This window comes from Pristiophorus japonicus, chromosome 20 (genome assembly GCF_044704955.1).
Source record: "Pristiophorus japonicus isolate sPriJap1 chromosome 20, sPriJap1.hap1, whole genome shotgun sequence".
NCBI classification, from domain to species: Eukaryota; Metazoa; Chordata; class Chondrichthyes; family Pristiophoridae; genus Pristiophorus; species Pristiophorus japonicus.
In genome coordinates, this window is record NC_091996.1 from 25,369,555 (window position 1) to 25,386,562 (window position 17,008).

Below are 17,008 nucleotides of genomic sequence, written 5' to 3' on the forward strand. Positions count from 1 at the left end.
TGTAATCAGTCATTTAGTTGTTATTAAAAGACCGCCAGAAATTAACATTTCAATCCAGCTGAAGGGTCATACCAGAAATAGATGGTGATTAACTTGCTGAACATTTTCCAGCATTTCTATATTTTATTTCAATTTTTTTTTCTTAAATCTTGCTTTATTCACTGAAGCGCCTTCGATTCTTTTAAGATTCCCTGCAATGCTGAAAGCCCCTGCTGGAAAAGTGGCAATTTCACGCTCGCAATTGCTTCCTATATCAGACAGCGGCCCACCACCTTTTCTTCAGCAGATTTGTTTTTCCCAGTTTTTAATTTCTTCGCGAGTTGTGACTTTTCCTCTTTAATTCTGGAAATAACGGAAGAATTCCTGTAATGTTCCGCACATGACAAATACCATCATAGGCAGTCCCTTGGAATTGAGGAAGACTTGCTTCCACTTTTAGCATGAGTTCTTAGGTGGCTGTACAGCCCAATACGAGAACCACAGTCTCCGTCACAGGTCGGACAGATAGTCGTAGAGGGAAAGGGTGGGCAGGGAGTCTGGTTTGCCGCACGCTCCTTCCGCTGCCTGCGCTTGATTTCTGCATGTTCTCGCCGACGATACTCGAGGAGCTCAGCACCCTCCCAGATGCACTTCCTCCACTTAGGGCGGTCTATGTCCAGGGACTCCCAGGTGTCAGTAGGGATGTCGCACATGACAAATAAGAGAACACTTGAAAGGCCAGTAGGGGGGCAAGTGGGACTGGAACAAGGCTGAAAAATGCCAAGTACCCAGGGCCAATTCACCTTCCAGTTCTGATCAGCATCTCCCAGTATCAGTCCCACAGCTGATATTTGCTCTTCACCTCTTTGATCATTGCTTTCTGACTGTGTCTGATTCTTCACAGCCCATTGGAGCTCTTTCCTGCCCATCTGATCAGCTCCATGGTTGTACCAAGAGGCTGTTTAATGACGAAGTTTTCATTTCAAGGTGGGATTCTGGGCCCCAAGTCAGTGGCTCATCTTGTGAAGCTGAAGAAGGCCAAGGAACTGGCAACCAAACTGGGATAAATCCCGGCCACAGCCCGTTGTACATAAAAATAAACAAACTATTTAAAAAAAAAAAAAACAGCTTTTATGCAAACTGGAAAATTGGGAAAGTACTTATATTTTGCGGTTTTAACCTTCCCAATGGGGACAATGTGTTGCAAGGAGCGAGTAAGTGCTGCTGGTTGGACCTTATGTCTGTACTGTTTGGTTCAACTACTCTGTTGGGGAATAGGCTTGCCAACTCTGGTGGGACGTATTCCTGGAGGTTTCATCACACGTCCCATCCTCTCGCCATCAGCCGCCTGACACACCCACCCTCGCGGCACACCACATTCCCAGGCCAATTGCAGAGCAAAAAGACTCCTTGTGACCTGATTGGATGACTCTTGATGGCCAATCAAGAAAGGATGTGAAGGCCTTAGAGAGGGTGCAGAAAAGATTTACGAGAATGGTTCCAGGGATGAGGGACTTCAGTTACGTGGATAGACTGGAGAAGCTGGGGTTGTTCTCCTTGGAGTAGAGAAAGTTGAGAGGAGATTTGATGGAGGTGTTCAAAATCATAAGGGGTCTGGACAGAGTAGATCGAGCATTGGTAGAAGGGTCGAGAACCAGAGGACATAGATTTAAGGTGATTGGCAGAAGAACCAAAGGTGACATGAGGAAAAGCCTTTTTACGCAGCGAGTGGTTAGGATCTGGAATGCACGGCCTGAAATGGTGGTGGAGGCAGACTCAAACATGGCTTTCAAAAGGGAATTGGATAAGTACCTGAAGGTAAAACATTGGCAGTGCTATGGGGAAAGGGCAGGTGAGTGGGACTAACTGAAGTGCTCTTGCAGAGAGCCGGCACGGGCTCGACGGGCTAAATGGCCTCCTTCTGTGCTGTAACCGTTCTATGATTCTAATCAAACAACCCTTTTGTTCTATCTCCAATATTTATCTAACTAATAAACAAAAGTGATCCACAAAAATAGAAAATAGCACTCTTTTTAGTGCCCCTATGAAAATGTCCTGACAATTAATCCTTCATTCCTGGAGACTCCAGGGCTGCCTGGAGATGTTGGCAACCTTAGTTGGGAACAGGGCCACATAATTGCACTAGTTAGTTTAAAGCTGGATGTTTTTTTGAGTGGATTTTTAGTTAGTTTGAAGGGAGAGAAAAATCTGCCCAACGCTTTTCCAATGAAATACACCATTTGTGACACCTGATGATACAAATAATCACAGGGAAGCACCTCACCAGGAGCTGGAATTAATGCAAGCCACAGTTTGGAAGTTCTGGCAGCAATGCTGATCGGAATGGTCACATTCTCACACAGGAAAGCCTTGGAGGGAAATCCAACGGCTTGGATTCAAGGCTGGTTGTGGAAGGTGACGCAGGACTGCAACAGCCTCCTTGGAGAAGTGCAGCCTCCTTATGTACTGCTCCTCTGGGAACTGCCGGCATGTCATTCTGAGGGAGGGTAAGGATATACCTGAACGTTCTCCTCCTCCTCCGTTTCTGTGGTCTGCCTGCAGCTGCAGCTCCCTGTAGCCCTCCCGCCTTTTACTGCTGCTCCTCTTCCTCGAGCCAGAATGAAATGGCCAAAAGCAACGTCATTTTCAGAAACATTAAGCTTTTTGGAGGGTGTCTGAATTCAGGATTCCGAACGAACACAAAGATGCTCATCAAAAGCTTACAGAAATTCAAGTGAGTGCTGGTGAGTGGTCCTTTAAGTTTTGCTGGAGCTGGCTGCTTCCTGCCCCATACAGGCTGTGATTTGGGGTTTCGGAAGTGGCAGCGGCAGTACTGAATCAGACAAAAATAGCATTCGGGTCCGAAATACACCACACAGCCCTCATTTTAACATATTAATTAGGCAGCGGTTTCAGGCAGGTGCACTGGCACCAGGAAAGCCAAATGTGAAGGCCTTCAGCAGTAAATTGGCAACTTTCTTTTTGCAATTTTGGTCTGCATACCACCGTGTTTGCACCGAAAAAATGGGGCGGAAGGCAGACGACAAATTGGTCCCTGTGTCACGCCCAACCTGTACCCTGATGATGCCATTGGTACTCGTTTCGGCTTTTGAATTTTGATTTACAATCATAAAAGGACAATTTTAACTCCCAGTCGGAGTCGTGCGAGTGGGAGGTGGGGGGGGGGGGGGGCGAGGCGCAGGGAAAACCGTTCATACGTCTGCAGCCCGAAACCCCCGGAGCTTTCTGGGTTTTAGACGGACGACTGATGCAGTTGAGGCCCGGGACTTTCAGGTGGCAGGAGGCCGCCAGCAGGGATCAGAGGGGACGGTCCCAGGAGCTCAGGTAAGTGGTTGGGAGGTGTAACGTATCTGCTTCAAGGGCTGTTTGCTTAAGAATTCATAGCAACACATTGCTATAAAGAACTAGTTGGTTTATTAGCAAAAGGTTTAACAATCACACTACACATTACCAGTTCATTCACCAGGCTCACAACCACCTGCCTCATCGTGGATCCCACGAACCCAACTGGCTGGGGTTTTATTGAGTCTTGTGAACATCACGTGACTGGCTAAGCCACTCCCAACCCAACAAACCTGTGAGCAAACTACAGTTACATACATTACAGGAGAAAGGGGGGTGGGGGTGGGGGGAGTGAGGGATCAGGAAAACATCACAGTCAGGGGAGAGGGAGGAAAACCCAGTGCAAAAAATCTGAATTAAAATTCACTTACCTTGCTGTGCCTCTTCGGGCCCCATCTCTTTGATTGCCACCAGGTTGGCTTGGTGGGGATTCCACGAAGGATTTCCTGCACAGGCCTCGGGTTAAAATTGCAGTCAGGTCCCGACGATATCATGGGAGCCCGCTCTGCATATTTAAACAAGGACTCTGCAGCTTTCCATCAGATGTCCCTCCCACCTGCTCAAACACACAGGTAAAGATTGCAACAACGTGGAAGGTTATAAGACAATGGGATCAGTGGGGGGGCAAGTCTCAGTGGCAATTTGAACTGCCTGTATATAATAAGAACATAAGAACATAAGAATTAGGAACAGGTGTAGGCCATCTAGCCCCTCGAGCCTGCTCCGCCATTCAACAAGATCATGGCTGATCTGGCCGTGGACTCAGCTCCACTTACCCGCCCGCTCCCCATAACCCTTAATTCCCTTATTGGTTAAAAATCTATCTATCTGTGACTTGAATACATTCAATGAGCTAGCCTCAACTGCTTCCTTGGGCAGAGAATTCCACAGATTCACAACCCTCTGGGAGAAGAAATTCCTTCTCAACTCAGTTTTAAATTGGCTCCCCCGTATTTTGAGGCTGTGCCCCCTAGTTCTAGTCTCCCCGACCAGTGGAAACAACCTCTCTGCCTCTATCTTGTCTATCCCTTTCATTATTTTAAATGTTTCTATAAGATCACCCCTCATCCTTCTGAACTCCAACGAGTAAAGACCCAGTCTACTCAATCTTTCATCATAAGGTAACCCCCCTCATTTCCGGAATCGGCCTAGTGAATCGTCTCTGTACCCCCTCCAAGGCTAGTATATCCTTCCTTAAATAAGGTGACCAAAACTGCACGTAGTACTCCAGGTGCGGCCTCACCAATACCCTGTACAGTTGCAGCAGGACCTCCTTGCTTTTGTACTCCATCCCTCTCGCAATGAAGGCCAACATTCCATTCGCCTTCCTGATTACCTGCTGCACCTGCAAACTAACTTTTTGGGATTCATGCACAAGGACCCCCAGGTCCCTCTGCACCGCAGCATGTTGTAATTTCTCCCCATTCAAATAATATTCCCTTTTACTGTTTTTTTTTCAAGGTGAATGACCTCACATTTTCCGACATTGTATTCCATCTGCCAAACCTTGGCCCATTCGCTTAACCTATCTAAATCTCTCTGTGTCCTCTACACAACCCGCTTTCCCACTAATCTTTGTGTCATCTTCAAATTTTGTTACACTACACTCTGACCCCTCTTACAGTCATCTATGTATATTGTAAACAGTTGTGGTCCCAGCACCAATCCCTGTGGCACAGCATTAACCACCGATTGCCAACCTGAAAAGGACCCATTTATCCCGACTCTCTGCTTTCTGTTAGCTTTCTGTTCTGCTTTCTGGTCCTGTCCAGCAGGCAGGGATAAAATCTTCCCAACAGAGTTTTACAGAAACAGGCCATTTGCTCCATCAAGTCTGTGCCTGTATTTTTCCTCACACTTGGTCTAATATGGTGCTTCTCCCCAGTGTCCTGGACAATATTTACCCCTTAATCAACATAACAAAAACAGATTATCTGGTCATTATCACATTGCTATTTGTGGGAGCTTGCTGTGCACAAATTGGCTGCCGCGTTTCCTACATTACAACAGTGGCTACACTTCAAAAGTACTTTATTGGCTGTAAAGCGCTTTGAGACGTCCGGTGGTCATGAAAGGCGCTATATAAATGCATGTCTTTCTTTTTCTGATTGCTCTCCATGCCTTTTAAATTCCTCTTCTTCAAGTAACTATGCAATTCGAGTTTAATACAATTTATGGAGTCTGCTTTAACAATGGTTTGTGACTGATAACCCCACACTGTAACCAGTCTCTGTTTAACAACATTTATTTTCCATCTCCTCCTTAATTCCTTTCATCGTTATCTTAAATGTAGACCCCCTCATTACCATCTCAGTAAACAGCAGAAACAATCTCTCATTATTTAATCTTGAAAACCGCTATCAGGTCACTCATTAATCTTCTGAGCTCTGGTGAAAAAACTCATAATTTCTTAAGCCTCTCTTCACAACAGTAACCCCCCTCCCCCTCATCCGTTGTAACATGATTGGCGAATTCTCTTGAGATTTATCCCCTTTCCCCTCCTGAAGATATTAACTCAATCTCAGCTACAGTACGAGTGAACAAAACAAAAATATGGCGGGGGCAGGTGGGGTGAGGTTATTTTCCTTGGGACTTCTCCCTCCCCGCTGTTATAACTAGGGCAGAAATCAGGTTTCTGCAGAGAGTAGGATAGTGGAACGGGAGAATCCAGGGGAAATTTAGTTTAAGATTCGCAGTCATAATTTTATATTTAATAAGCACTTCCGACGATGACCACGGCTTGATAAGAATAGTCTGCATGCCGTAAATTTTGTGTAGCCATTAAACGGCATAAACGAACACAACAGCAACTTGCATTTATATAGCGCCTTTAATATAGAGAAATATCCCAAAGCACATTGTTTGCTTCCTGAGATGTATTAAGAGCACTTGGGCCGAGCAGCCTATGGCACTTTAATTGCCTCAGCTTCTTCTTTGGAAGTGTTTAATAAAATTCTACGCAAACATTGGCCCAAGTAACCAGGCAGCTAATTGTTCTCATACCTATAACCAAACAACATTTTCCAAATATGATCTTATTTAATTGTTTCAAGTCCCGCAACATATTTTCTGTTGCTACTTCAGTCTATAGATCAGAATATTCCTGGGGCGGAGATTACAAAGAATTCCGATCCAGTGTCTTGACTGCCCACTGGCAACAATATTTTGAAATGTAATCCAGGGTCTAGACAAAAGTTATTACGAACAGTCATGAAACAAGTTTAAAGTTCAGAACGTACACGGAAGAACTGGAATTTAAATAAACAAGAGTTCAAAAATACATAAGAACATAAGAACTAGGAGCAGGATGGGACAATTCAGCCCCTCGAGCCTACTCTGCCATTCAATAAGATCATGGCTGATCTTTTACCTCAACTACACTTTTCTGCACTATCCCCATATCCCTTGATTCCCTTAATATTCAAAAATCTATTGATCTCTGTCTTGAATATACTCAAAAGCCTGAGCCCCCACAGCCCTCTGTGTTATATATGTAAACTTGTATTTACTCTGTACAGCCACCAGAGGGCTCATCCTCTGGAGTCCCAAGGGATCCCATAATCTGGAGCACAGGTATTTAAGGAGGCCTCACAGGTTGGAGAGGCACTCTGCAGACTTGCAATAAAAGATTAACGTCACACTTTATTTTGAGCTCACAGTGTTCAGTCTGACTCTTTCTCCATACATAACAACTGGCGACAAGATAGATAGCGAACCCAAAGATGCAGAGAACAGTGGGCATCCTGGAGAAATTCTCAGAGAGAGATGATTGGGAACCTTTTGTGGAGTGACTCGACCAATACTTCATGGCCAATGAGCTAGATGTGGAAGAGAACGCTGCCAAACGAAGGGCGATCCTCCTCACTGTCTGTGGGGCACCAACGTATGGCCTCATGAAGAACCTGCTCACTCCAGTGAAACCCATGGAGAAATCATACGCCGATTTGTGCACACTGGTCCGAGAGCATTTGAACCAGAAGGAAAGCGTTCTGATGGCGAGGTACTGGTTCTACACCTACAAAAGGACTGAAGGCCAGGAAGTGGCGAGGTATGGCACCGAGCTAAGACGCCTTGCAGGACATTGCGAATTTGAAGGACATTTGGAGCACATGCTGAGAGACTTTTTCATACTTGGCATTGGCCACGAAACCATACTTCACAAACCTTTGACTGTAGAGACCCCAACCTTGAGTAAGGCCATAGCGTTAGCCCAGGTGTTCATTGTCATCAGTGACAATACTAAGCAAATCTCTCAGCACACAAGTGCTGCAATAAGTACTGTGAACAAAGTGATGTTGTTTTCGAATCGTAACGTACAGGGCAGGTCACACATGCCTGCAGCTGCACGTCCGCAGATGTCTCAGAGTCCACCATCAAGGATGATTACTGCAAGGCCATTAACACCTTATTGCCGCTGCGGGGTGATCATCGTTTCCATTCATGCCGATTCAAAGGTTGTGTTTGCAAGGGCTGTGGAACACTGGGACACCTCCGATGAATGTGCAGGCGAGCTGAAAATCCTGTTAAACCTGCAAACCACCATGTTGCAGAAGAGGACAGATCCATGGAGGATCACGACGACCAGAGCCTCAGACCGAGGAGGCAGAGGTACATGGGGTGCACACATTCACCACGAATTGTCCCCCGATAATGCTGAATGTTGAACTAAATGGACTCCCAGTGTCAATGGAGCTGGACATGGGCGTGGGCCAGTCCATCATGGGCAAAATGACTTTCGAAAGGTTATGGTGCAGCAAGGCCTCAAGGCCAGTCTTAACTCCAGTTTGCACGAAACGAAGAAAGTATACAAAAGAACTGATTCCCGTAATCAGCAGTGCTACCGTAAAGGTCTCTTACGATGGAGCGGTGCACAAGCTACCACTCTGGTGGTACTGGGTGAGGGTCCCACGCTGCTCGGCAGCTGGCTAGGAAAGATACGCTGGAACTGGGACGACATCCGAGCGCTATCGCCCGCTGACGACACTTTGTGTGCCCAGGTCTTAAACAAATTTCCTTCGCTGTTCAAACCAGGCATCGGGAAATTCCAAGGAGCAAAAGTGCAGATCCACCTAATTCCGGGAGCACGACCCATCCATCACAAGGCGAGAGCAGTATGGTACATGATGAGAGAAAGGGTAGAGATCGAGCTAGACCGTCTGCAAAGAGAGGGCATCATTTCCCTGATCGAGTTCAACGAGTGGGCCAGTCCTATTGTCCCAGTCCTCAAGGGAGACGGCACCATCAGAATCTGTGGCGATTACAAAGTAACTATCAATCATTTCTCCCTGCAGGACCAATACCCACTACCAAAGGTCGAAGACCTCTTTGCAACGCTGGTGGGAAGAACGACGTTCACGAAGCTGGATCTGATTTCAGCCTACATGACGCAGGAACTGGAGGAATCATCGAAGGCCCTCACCTACATCAACAGGCACAAAGGTCCTTTTGTTTATAACAGATGCCCATTTGGAATCCGATCACAGCGGTGATATTCCAGAGGAACATGGAAAGCTTACTGAAGTCGGTCCCACACACCGTGGCCTTCTAGGACGACATCTTGGTCACAGGTCGGAACACAGTCACGCATCTGCAGAACCTGGAGGAGGTTCTTAGTCGACTCAACTGCGTTGGGCTCAGGTTAAAATGCTCGAAGTGCGTTTTCCTGGCGCCTGAAGTGGAGTTCTTGGGAAGGAGGATTGCGGTGGACGGCATCAGGCCCACTAATGCGAAGACGGAGGCACTCGAGAACGCACCGAGGCCACAGAACGTGACGGAGCTGCGGTAGTTTCTGGGACTCCTGAACTACTTTGGTAACTTATTATCGGGTCTCAGCACACTGTTAGAACATGTCTTACTATGAAAAGGGGACGAATGGGTTTGGGGCAAAAACCAAGAAAATGCCTTTGTAAAAGCGAGAAAATTGTCATGCTCAAACAAATTGCTTGTGTTATATGATCCATGTAAGCGTTTGGTACTAGCATGTGATGCGTCGTCATATGGCGTCGGGTGTATATTGCAACAAGCTGATGATTTCGGGAAACTGCAACCGGTTGCTTATGCATCCAGGAGCCTGTCTAAGGCTGAGAGAGCCTACAGCATGATTGAGAAAGAAGGGTTAGCATGTGTCTATGGGGTAAAGAAAATGCATCAATACCTGTTTGGGCTAAAATTCGAATTGGAAACTGATCATAAGCCACTTATATCCCTGTTCTCCAAGAGTAAAGGGATGAATACCAACGCATCGGCCCGCATCCAGAGATGGGCGCTCACATTGTCCGCATACAACAACGCCATCCGCCACAGGCCAGGCACAGAAAACTGCGCCGATGCTCTCAGTAGGCTGCCATTGCCCACCACGGGGGTGGAAATGGCGCAGCCCACAGATTTAGCCATGGTTATGGAAGTATTTGAGGGTGAGCAATCACCCGTCACTGCCTGGTAGATCAAAACCTGGACAAGCCAGGACCCCTTATTATCTCTAGTCAAAAGCTGTGTGCTTCACGGGAGCTGGTCCAGTGTCCCAGTGGAAATACAGGAAGAGATAAAGCCGTTCCAGCGGTGCAAAGATGAAATGTCTATACAGGCAGACTGCCTTCTGTGGGGCAATCGCGTAGTGGTCCCCAAGAAGGGCAGAGACACCTTCATCAATGACCTCCATAGTACCCACCCAGACATCGTAATGATGAAAGCAATAGCCAGATCCCATGTGTGGTGGCCCGGTATCGATGCAGACTTAGAGTCCTGCGTTCACAGATGTAATACATGCTCGCAGTTAAGCAATGTACCCAGGGAGGCACCACTAAGTTTATGGTCTTGGCGCTCCAAACTGTGGTCTAGGGTACACGTCGACGATGCAGGCCCGTTCTTGGGTAAAATGTTCCTTGTGGTTGTGGACACGTACTCCATGTGGATTGAATGTGAGATAATGTCGGCTAGCACATCCGCTGCCAGTACTGAAAGCCTGCAGGCCATGTTTGCCGCACATGGCTTACCCGATGTCCTGGTCCCCCAACGGGCCATGTTTTACCAGTGCTGAGTTCAAAGAATTCATGACCCATAACGGGATCAAACATGTCACATCTTCCCCATTTAAACCAGCGTCCAATGGTCAGGCAGAGAGAGCAGTGCAAACCATCAAGCAAGGCTTGAAGAGGGTAACTGAAGGTTCACTGCAGACTCGCCTATCCCGAGTCCTGCTTAGCTACCGCACAAGACCCCACTTGCTCACTGGGATCCCACCTGCTGAACTGCTCATGAAAAGAGCACTCAAGAAAAGGCTCTCGTTAGTTCACCTTGATCGACATGAACAGGTAGAGCAGACAGCTTCAACAAAATGCATACTATGATAGCGCAAATGTGTCACGCGAGATTAAAATCAATGATCCTGTATTTGTGTTAAATTATGGACAAGGTCCCAAGAAGCTTCCCGGCACTGTCGTGGCCAAAGAGGGGAGCAGGGTATATCGGGTCAGACTTTCAAATGGACTCATTCACCGGAAACACTTGGACCAAATCGAACTCAGATTCACAGACTATCCTGAGCAACCCCACGGTTGACCACAAAGCAGAACCCATCATCCACAGCATCCCAGCAGGACCCAACACACCAGGCAGCCCAGCAAGGTCAGCTGCACAGCAGCCCAGCGAGGGCCCAACAAATGATTCAATAATACCAGCTTTCACACCGAGACGATCAACCAGGGCAAGCAGGGCCCCAGATCGGCTCACATTGTAAATAGTTACACTCTTGACTTTGCGGGGCGAGTGTTGTTATATATGTAGACTTGTATTTACTCGATACAGCTACCAGAGAGCTCATCCTCTGGAGTCCCAAGGGATCCCATAATCCCTTGGGAGCACAGGTATTTAAAGAGGCCTCACAGGTTGGAGAGGCACTCTGGAGACCTGCAATAAAAGACTAAGGTCACACTTTACTTTGAGCTCAGTGTTCAGTCCGACTCTTTCTCCATACATAACACTCTGGGGTAGAGAATTCCAGAGATTCACCACCCTCTAAGTGAAGAAGTTTCCCCTCATCTCAGTCCTAAATGGCCGATCCCTTATTCTGAGACTGTGGCCCCTGGTTCTAGACTCCTCAGCCAGGAGAACCATCCTCCCAGCATCTACCCTGTCAAGCTCCGTAAGAATTTTGTATATTACAATGAGATCACTTCTCATTCTTCTAAACTCTAGAGAATATAGGCCTAGTCTATTCAATCTCTACTCGTAGGACAATCCCCCCATCCCAGGAATCAGTCTGATGAATCTTCATTCTATGGCAAGTATATCCTTCCTTAGGTAATGAGACAAAACTGTACACAATACTCCCAGGTGTAGTCTTACCAGGCCCTATATAATTGCAATAAGATGTCTTTACTCTTATACTCAAATCCTCGTAATAAAGACCAACATACAATTTGCATCCTTAATTGCTTGCTGTACCTGCATGTTAACTTTCAGTGATTCGTGTACAAGGGCACCCAGGTCCCTCTGAACACCAACATTTCCCAATCTCCCACCATTTAAAAATTACTCTGCCTTTTTATTTTTCCTACCAATGTGAATAACTTCACATTTCTCCACATTATATTCCATTTGCCATGTTCTTGTCCGTTAACTTGGCCTGTCTATATTCCCTTGAAGCCTCTTTGCATCCTCCTCACAACTTACATTCTCATCTCTTCTTCTCAGGCAGTCCCTCGAAGTCGAGGATGACTTGCTTCCACCCTAAAAATGATTAGGGATTCCCAGGTGTCCGTGGAGATGTTGCACTTTTTCAAGGAGGCCTTGAGGGTTTCCTTGAAGCATTTCCTCTGCCCACCTGGGGCTCGCTTGCTGTATCGGAGCTCCGAGTAGAGCGCTTGTTTTGTGAGTCTCGTATCGGGCGTGCGGACGATGTGGCCCATCCAGCAGAGCTGATCGCGCATTGTCAATGCTTTGATGCTGAGGTCGTTGGCCTGAGCGAGAACACTGACGTTGGTGCGTCTATCCTGCCAATGGATTTGCAGGATCTTGCAGAGGCAGCACTGGTGGTACTTCTCCCGTGCTTTGATGCGTCTGCTGTACATAGTCCATGCCTCTGAAGCATATAGGAGGGCGGGTATCACTACTGCTCTGTAGACCATGAGCTTAGTGCCGGGTTTGAGGTCCTGATCTTCAAACACTCTCTTGCTCAGGCGACCGACGTCTGCACTTGCGCACTGAAGGTGGTGTTGGACTTCATCTTCGAAGTCAGCCCTTGATGACAGTAGGTTCCAGAGGTGTGGAAAATGGTCCACGTTGTCCAAGGCCTTGTCGTGGATTTTGATAATCGGGGTGCAGTGCTGTGTGACGGGGGCAGGTTGGTAGAGGACCTTTGTCTTACGGATGTTTAGTGTCAGGCCCAGGCTCTCGTACGCCTCGGTGAAGTTGTTGATGATGGCTTGGAGTTCGGCCTCTGAGTGTGCGCAGACGCAAGCGTCATCTGTGTACTGTAGTTCAATGACAGAGGGTGGGACAACCTTGGATCTGGTCTGCAGGCGCCGGAGGTTGAACAGTTTCCAGTTTGTTCTGTAGATTAGCTCCACTCCAGCGGGGAGCTTACTGCGGATGAGGTGGAGCATTGCAGCAAGGTCAAGAAGAACGTTGGTGCGATGATGCAGCGTTGCTTGACCCCAGTCCGTACATGAATTGGGTCTGTGGTGGATCAGTTGGTCAGGATCACGGCTTGCATATCATTGTGAAGCAGGCGGAAGATTGTGATGAACTTTTGAGGGCAGCTGAATTTGAGGAGGACACTCCATAGTCTCTCACGGTTGACAGTGTCAAAGGCCTTTGTGAAGTCAAAGGCGGCCATGTACAGTGGTTGGCGTTGTTCCCTGCATTTCTCTTGAATTTGACGCGTGGTGAAAATCATGTCCATTGTGCCCCTTAGTGGGCGAAATCCGCATTGCAACTCTGGGAGGAGCTCTTCAGCAACTGGGAGAAGGCGATTGAGGAGGATTTTTGCGATGACTTTCCCTGTGGCAGACAGCAGGAAAACTCCTCTGTAATTACCGCAATCGGACTTGTCCTCTTTCTTGAAGATGGTCATGATTATGACATCTCTGAGATCCCCTGGCAAGCTCTCCTCCTTCCAAATAAGAGAAATTAGTTCATGTATTCATGCCAATAGTGCTTCTCCACCATGTTTTAGTGCTCCATCTGCTCCTGAGGCCTTGTTGTTGTTCAGTTGTCGGATGGCCTTTTCAATCTTATGCCGGGCTGGGGTTGTGCTGAGATGGTGGCAGGTAGCATGCTGTGGGATGGAGTCGAGGACACTCACGTCAAAGACAGAGTCTTGGTTAAGGAGATCTTCGAAGTGCTCCTAACAGTGGGCATTGACTGCCTCTCTGTCCTTGATGAGTACCTCTCCATTCTTGACCCGCAATGGGGTAGGACCTTGGGTCGTAGGTGGTCTTGACTGTGCTAAAGAATCCACGCGTGACGTGGTTGTCGGCTAGTTGCTGGATCTCCTGTGCTTTCTCCACTCCGCGAGATTTATGTTGGACCTCGGCCTTCAAACATCGATAGAGCTGCTTTCTTGCTCTTGAGTTGTGTTGCTGCTTCCAGTTCAACTGAAACTGACTGCAACTTGACTGACCGCAACTTCAGGAATTCTGCGTTTAGATGCGAAGTTTTGGCCAGTCATTCACTACTCCAACATTAGCTGTGCTGTGCTCCCCCTGTGCGTCAAAAAAGGCAAACATCTCACCACAGAAATAGCGAGAACTCTGTGGGCGGTTTTCTTCTGGATCAATGGCAAACACTTTTGCTTCGCCGCTGACCGCAAATTCTGGACCATTAAGGAAATAAAAAACATTGGGCCTGAATTTGCGCTCCCCACGGTCGCGTATGGTGTGAGCTCGTGACCATGAGGTCCGCTCAAGTTCCGGGTTTAGGCATGCTAAGCGCCTAAACCCGGAACTTGCGATCGGTCAAGAATTCTCTTGAAAGAGCGCACGCCTCCAAAACTAAAGGGCCTCTGCGAGTGGAGAGTTGGGTTGGGCTATTTTCCCTCAGTGGGGTAGGAGCTTGGATGCTTAGGCCATAGGTGATCTTAACTGCGCTTATGAATCAACGCACGTCGTGGTTGTCGGCTTGTTGCTGGATCTCCTGCACTTTCTCCACCCACCATCTGTTCTTTAGGTCACGAGTTTTTTGTTGGACTTCGGCCTTCAGACGTCTGTAAAGCTGTTGTCTTGCTTTTGAGTTGCCTTGCTGTTTCCAGTTCAAGAATGCCTTGCGCTTGCGGCTTATTAGCTCCTGGATCTCCTGGTCGTTCTCATCGAACCAGTCTTGATGTTTCCTGGTCGAGTCACTGAGCGTCTCTTCGCAGGTGCTACTTATGAATGCCTTCAGGGCAGACCAGGCGCTGTGGACACTCAGCATCTCTGGATCACTGGGAGTCGTCAAGTTGGTAGTGAGGCGCTGGCTAAATAGTACTTTCTTAGCAAGGTCTCTGAGTGATGTAGCGTTGATTTTCCTGCAGCATTGTTTCTGTTGTCCACCGCTGTTTCGGAGCTACATTGATGGATATCACCGAGCGGATTAGGCGGTGGTCCGTCCAGCAGTCATCAGCTCCTGTCATGACGCAGGTGATGCGCATGTCCTTGCGGTCCCTCGCTCAGACGATGACAGAGTCTAGCAGATGCCAGTGCTTTGAACGAGGGTGTTGCCATGAAGCCTTGTACTTGTCTCTCTGAGGGAACAAGATGTTGATGATGACAAGGCCATGCTCGAGGTATTTTGTCAGGAGGAGGGTACAGTTGGGAGTTGGTTTTCCCTACCCCCACTCTGCCGATCACACCTCTCCAGAGGTCTGTGTCCTTTCCAACTCTGGTGTTAAAGTCACCAAGGAGGATCAGCTTGTCGCCTGTTGGGACTTGGGACAGGGATTCTTCAAGGCTGGAGTAGAATTCCTCTTTGATCTTGCCTATAGCTTCCAGTGTTGGGGTGTATGCGCTGATGACTGTAGCGCACTGGTTCCAGGCTAGGGTGAGCTGAAGAGTCATGGGGCGTTTGTTTATCCCGCAAGGGGAGTCTCTGAGATGGCCAGCTTGCTCATTTTATATGGCAAAGAAGGTGTAACAACCACCTTGTTCTTTCAGTTGGCTTTGCCCTTCCCGCTGGTTCTCGCTTAGGACAGCGATGTCTACATTGAAACATCTGAGTTCCCGGGCGACTATAGCAGTACGACATTCTGGTCTGTTGCTGTTAGGGTTGTCCATGAGGGTCCTGATGTTCTCGGTCCCGAACTTTATTTTAAGCAATGGAAGATGCCTGTGTGTGAATTATTTTAATGTGGGGTGGCCATTGCACACCAGCTACCACACGGGCTTGTCAGAGCAAGCTCTTGGTCCAGTGGCAAGGGGGATCCAAGACGACTGGTGACCAGGCTCTGCTGCATTGGTCTATTACATACACACTGCCCTTCTCCCTCCTTCCCACAGGACCTCTCTCCCTGGGATTCATAGGATGCAGTGTAGGCTTGAGAACCTCGCTATTGGTCCATGCTGCGCCTTCCCTGGTCGTCAACCCCACTGCTGGTCCATGCTGCTCCACTCCTGGGCCCCGACCTCTCTGCTCCTCTGGGCCTCACCCGTCCCGACCTCCGCTCCTCACCATTTCTGATCTCCCCAGTCCCGGCCTCTGCTCCTCGCCGCTTCTGGCCTCCTGACCTCGCCGGTCCTGACCTCCGCACCTCGCCACTTCTGACCTTCCCAATCCCGACCTCCGCTCCTCGCCGCTTCTGGCCTCCTGACCTCGCCGGTCCCAGCTTCCGTACCTCGCCGCTTCAGGCCTCCGCTCCTCGCCGCTTCTGACCTCCCCGGTCCTGACCTCCGCACCTCGCCACTTCTGACCTCCCCAATCCCGACCTCCGCTCCTCACTGCTTCTGACCTCCGCTCCTCGCTGCTTCTGACCGCCCCAGTCCCGACCTCCGCTTCCGTCCGTTCCCGACCTCCTAATAGCTGTCTTTAAAATGTATTCTCTGTCAAGTGATTCAATTAATATTGAAGCATCAGTCAATTCCCTCCATTTTAGTGATGTCATAATTTCATTACATTTATATTTCTTTTTTTGACTTTTGATTTTCTTATGGCTGCAGACTTGCGCTGCCGCCGATCTCAGTGACCTGTTTTTTTCCCACCTAGCTTTGTATCATCAGCAAACTTGGATACATTACATTTGTCCCCTCATCCAAATAGATTGTGAATAGCTGGGGCCCAAGCACCATATACTAATATAATATACATTTATATTAATTCCCTTATTAATAAAAGCAGGATACGCTGTCTGTATACAGGACAAAAGAAAACACAAACAGAGACTTTACCTGGACCACTGTCAGGTGTCACAGAGCAAGTTAGTTGCACGTATATATATATATATATATATATATATTCCTTCCCATTCATTATTAAGCCCGCACGTTCCTGTCGCAGGAATACTGTGCCTTTTAAAACCAGCTTCCTCCTCCACCCCATCCAGGCTGCAGCTCACTCAATCTAAAATGACTTTGTTTTTTTTTTCTCCTGTAAATCAAGTGTGAATCATTTGTCTAAAGTTTTTTTTTACAATTTGCTCCAAGTTCCATTCAAAAGTCAAGGGATTTAAAAGTAGGGAAATTCATGGGCAGTACCCCAT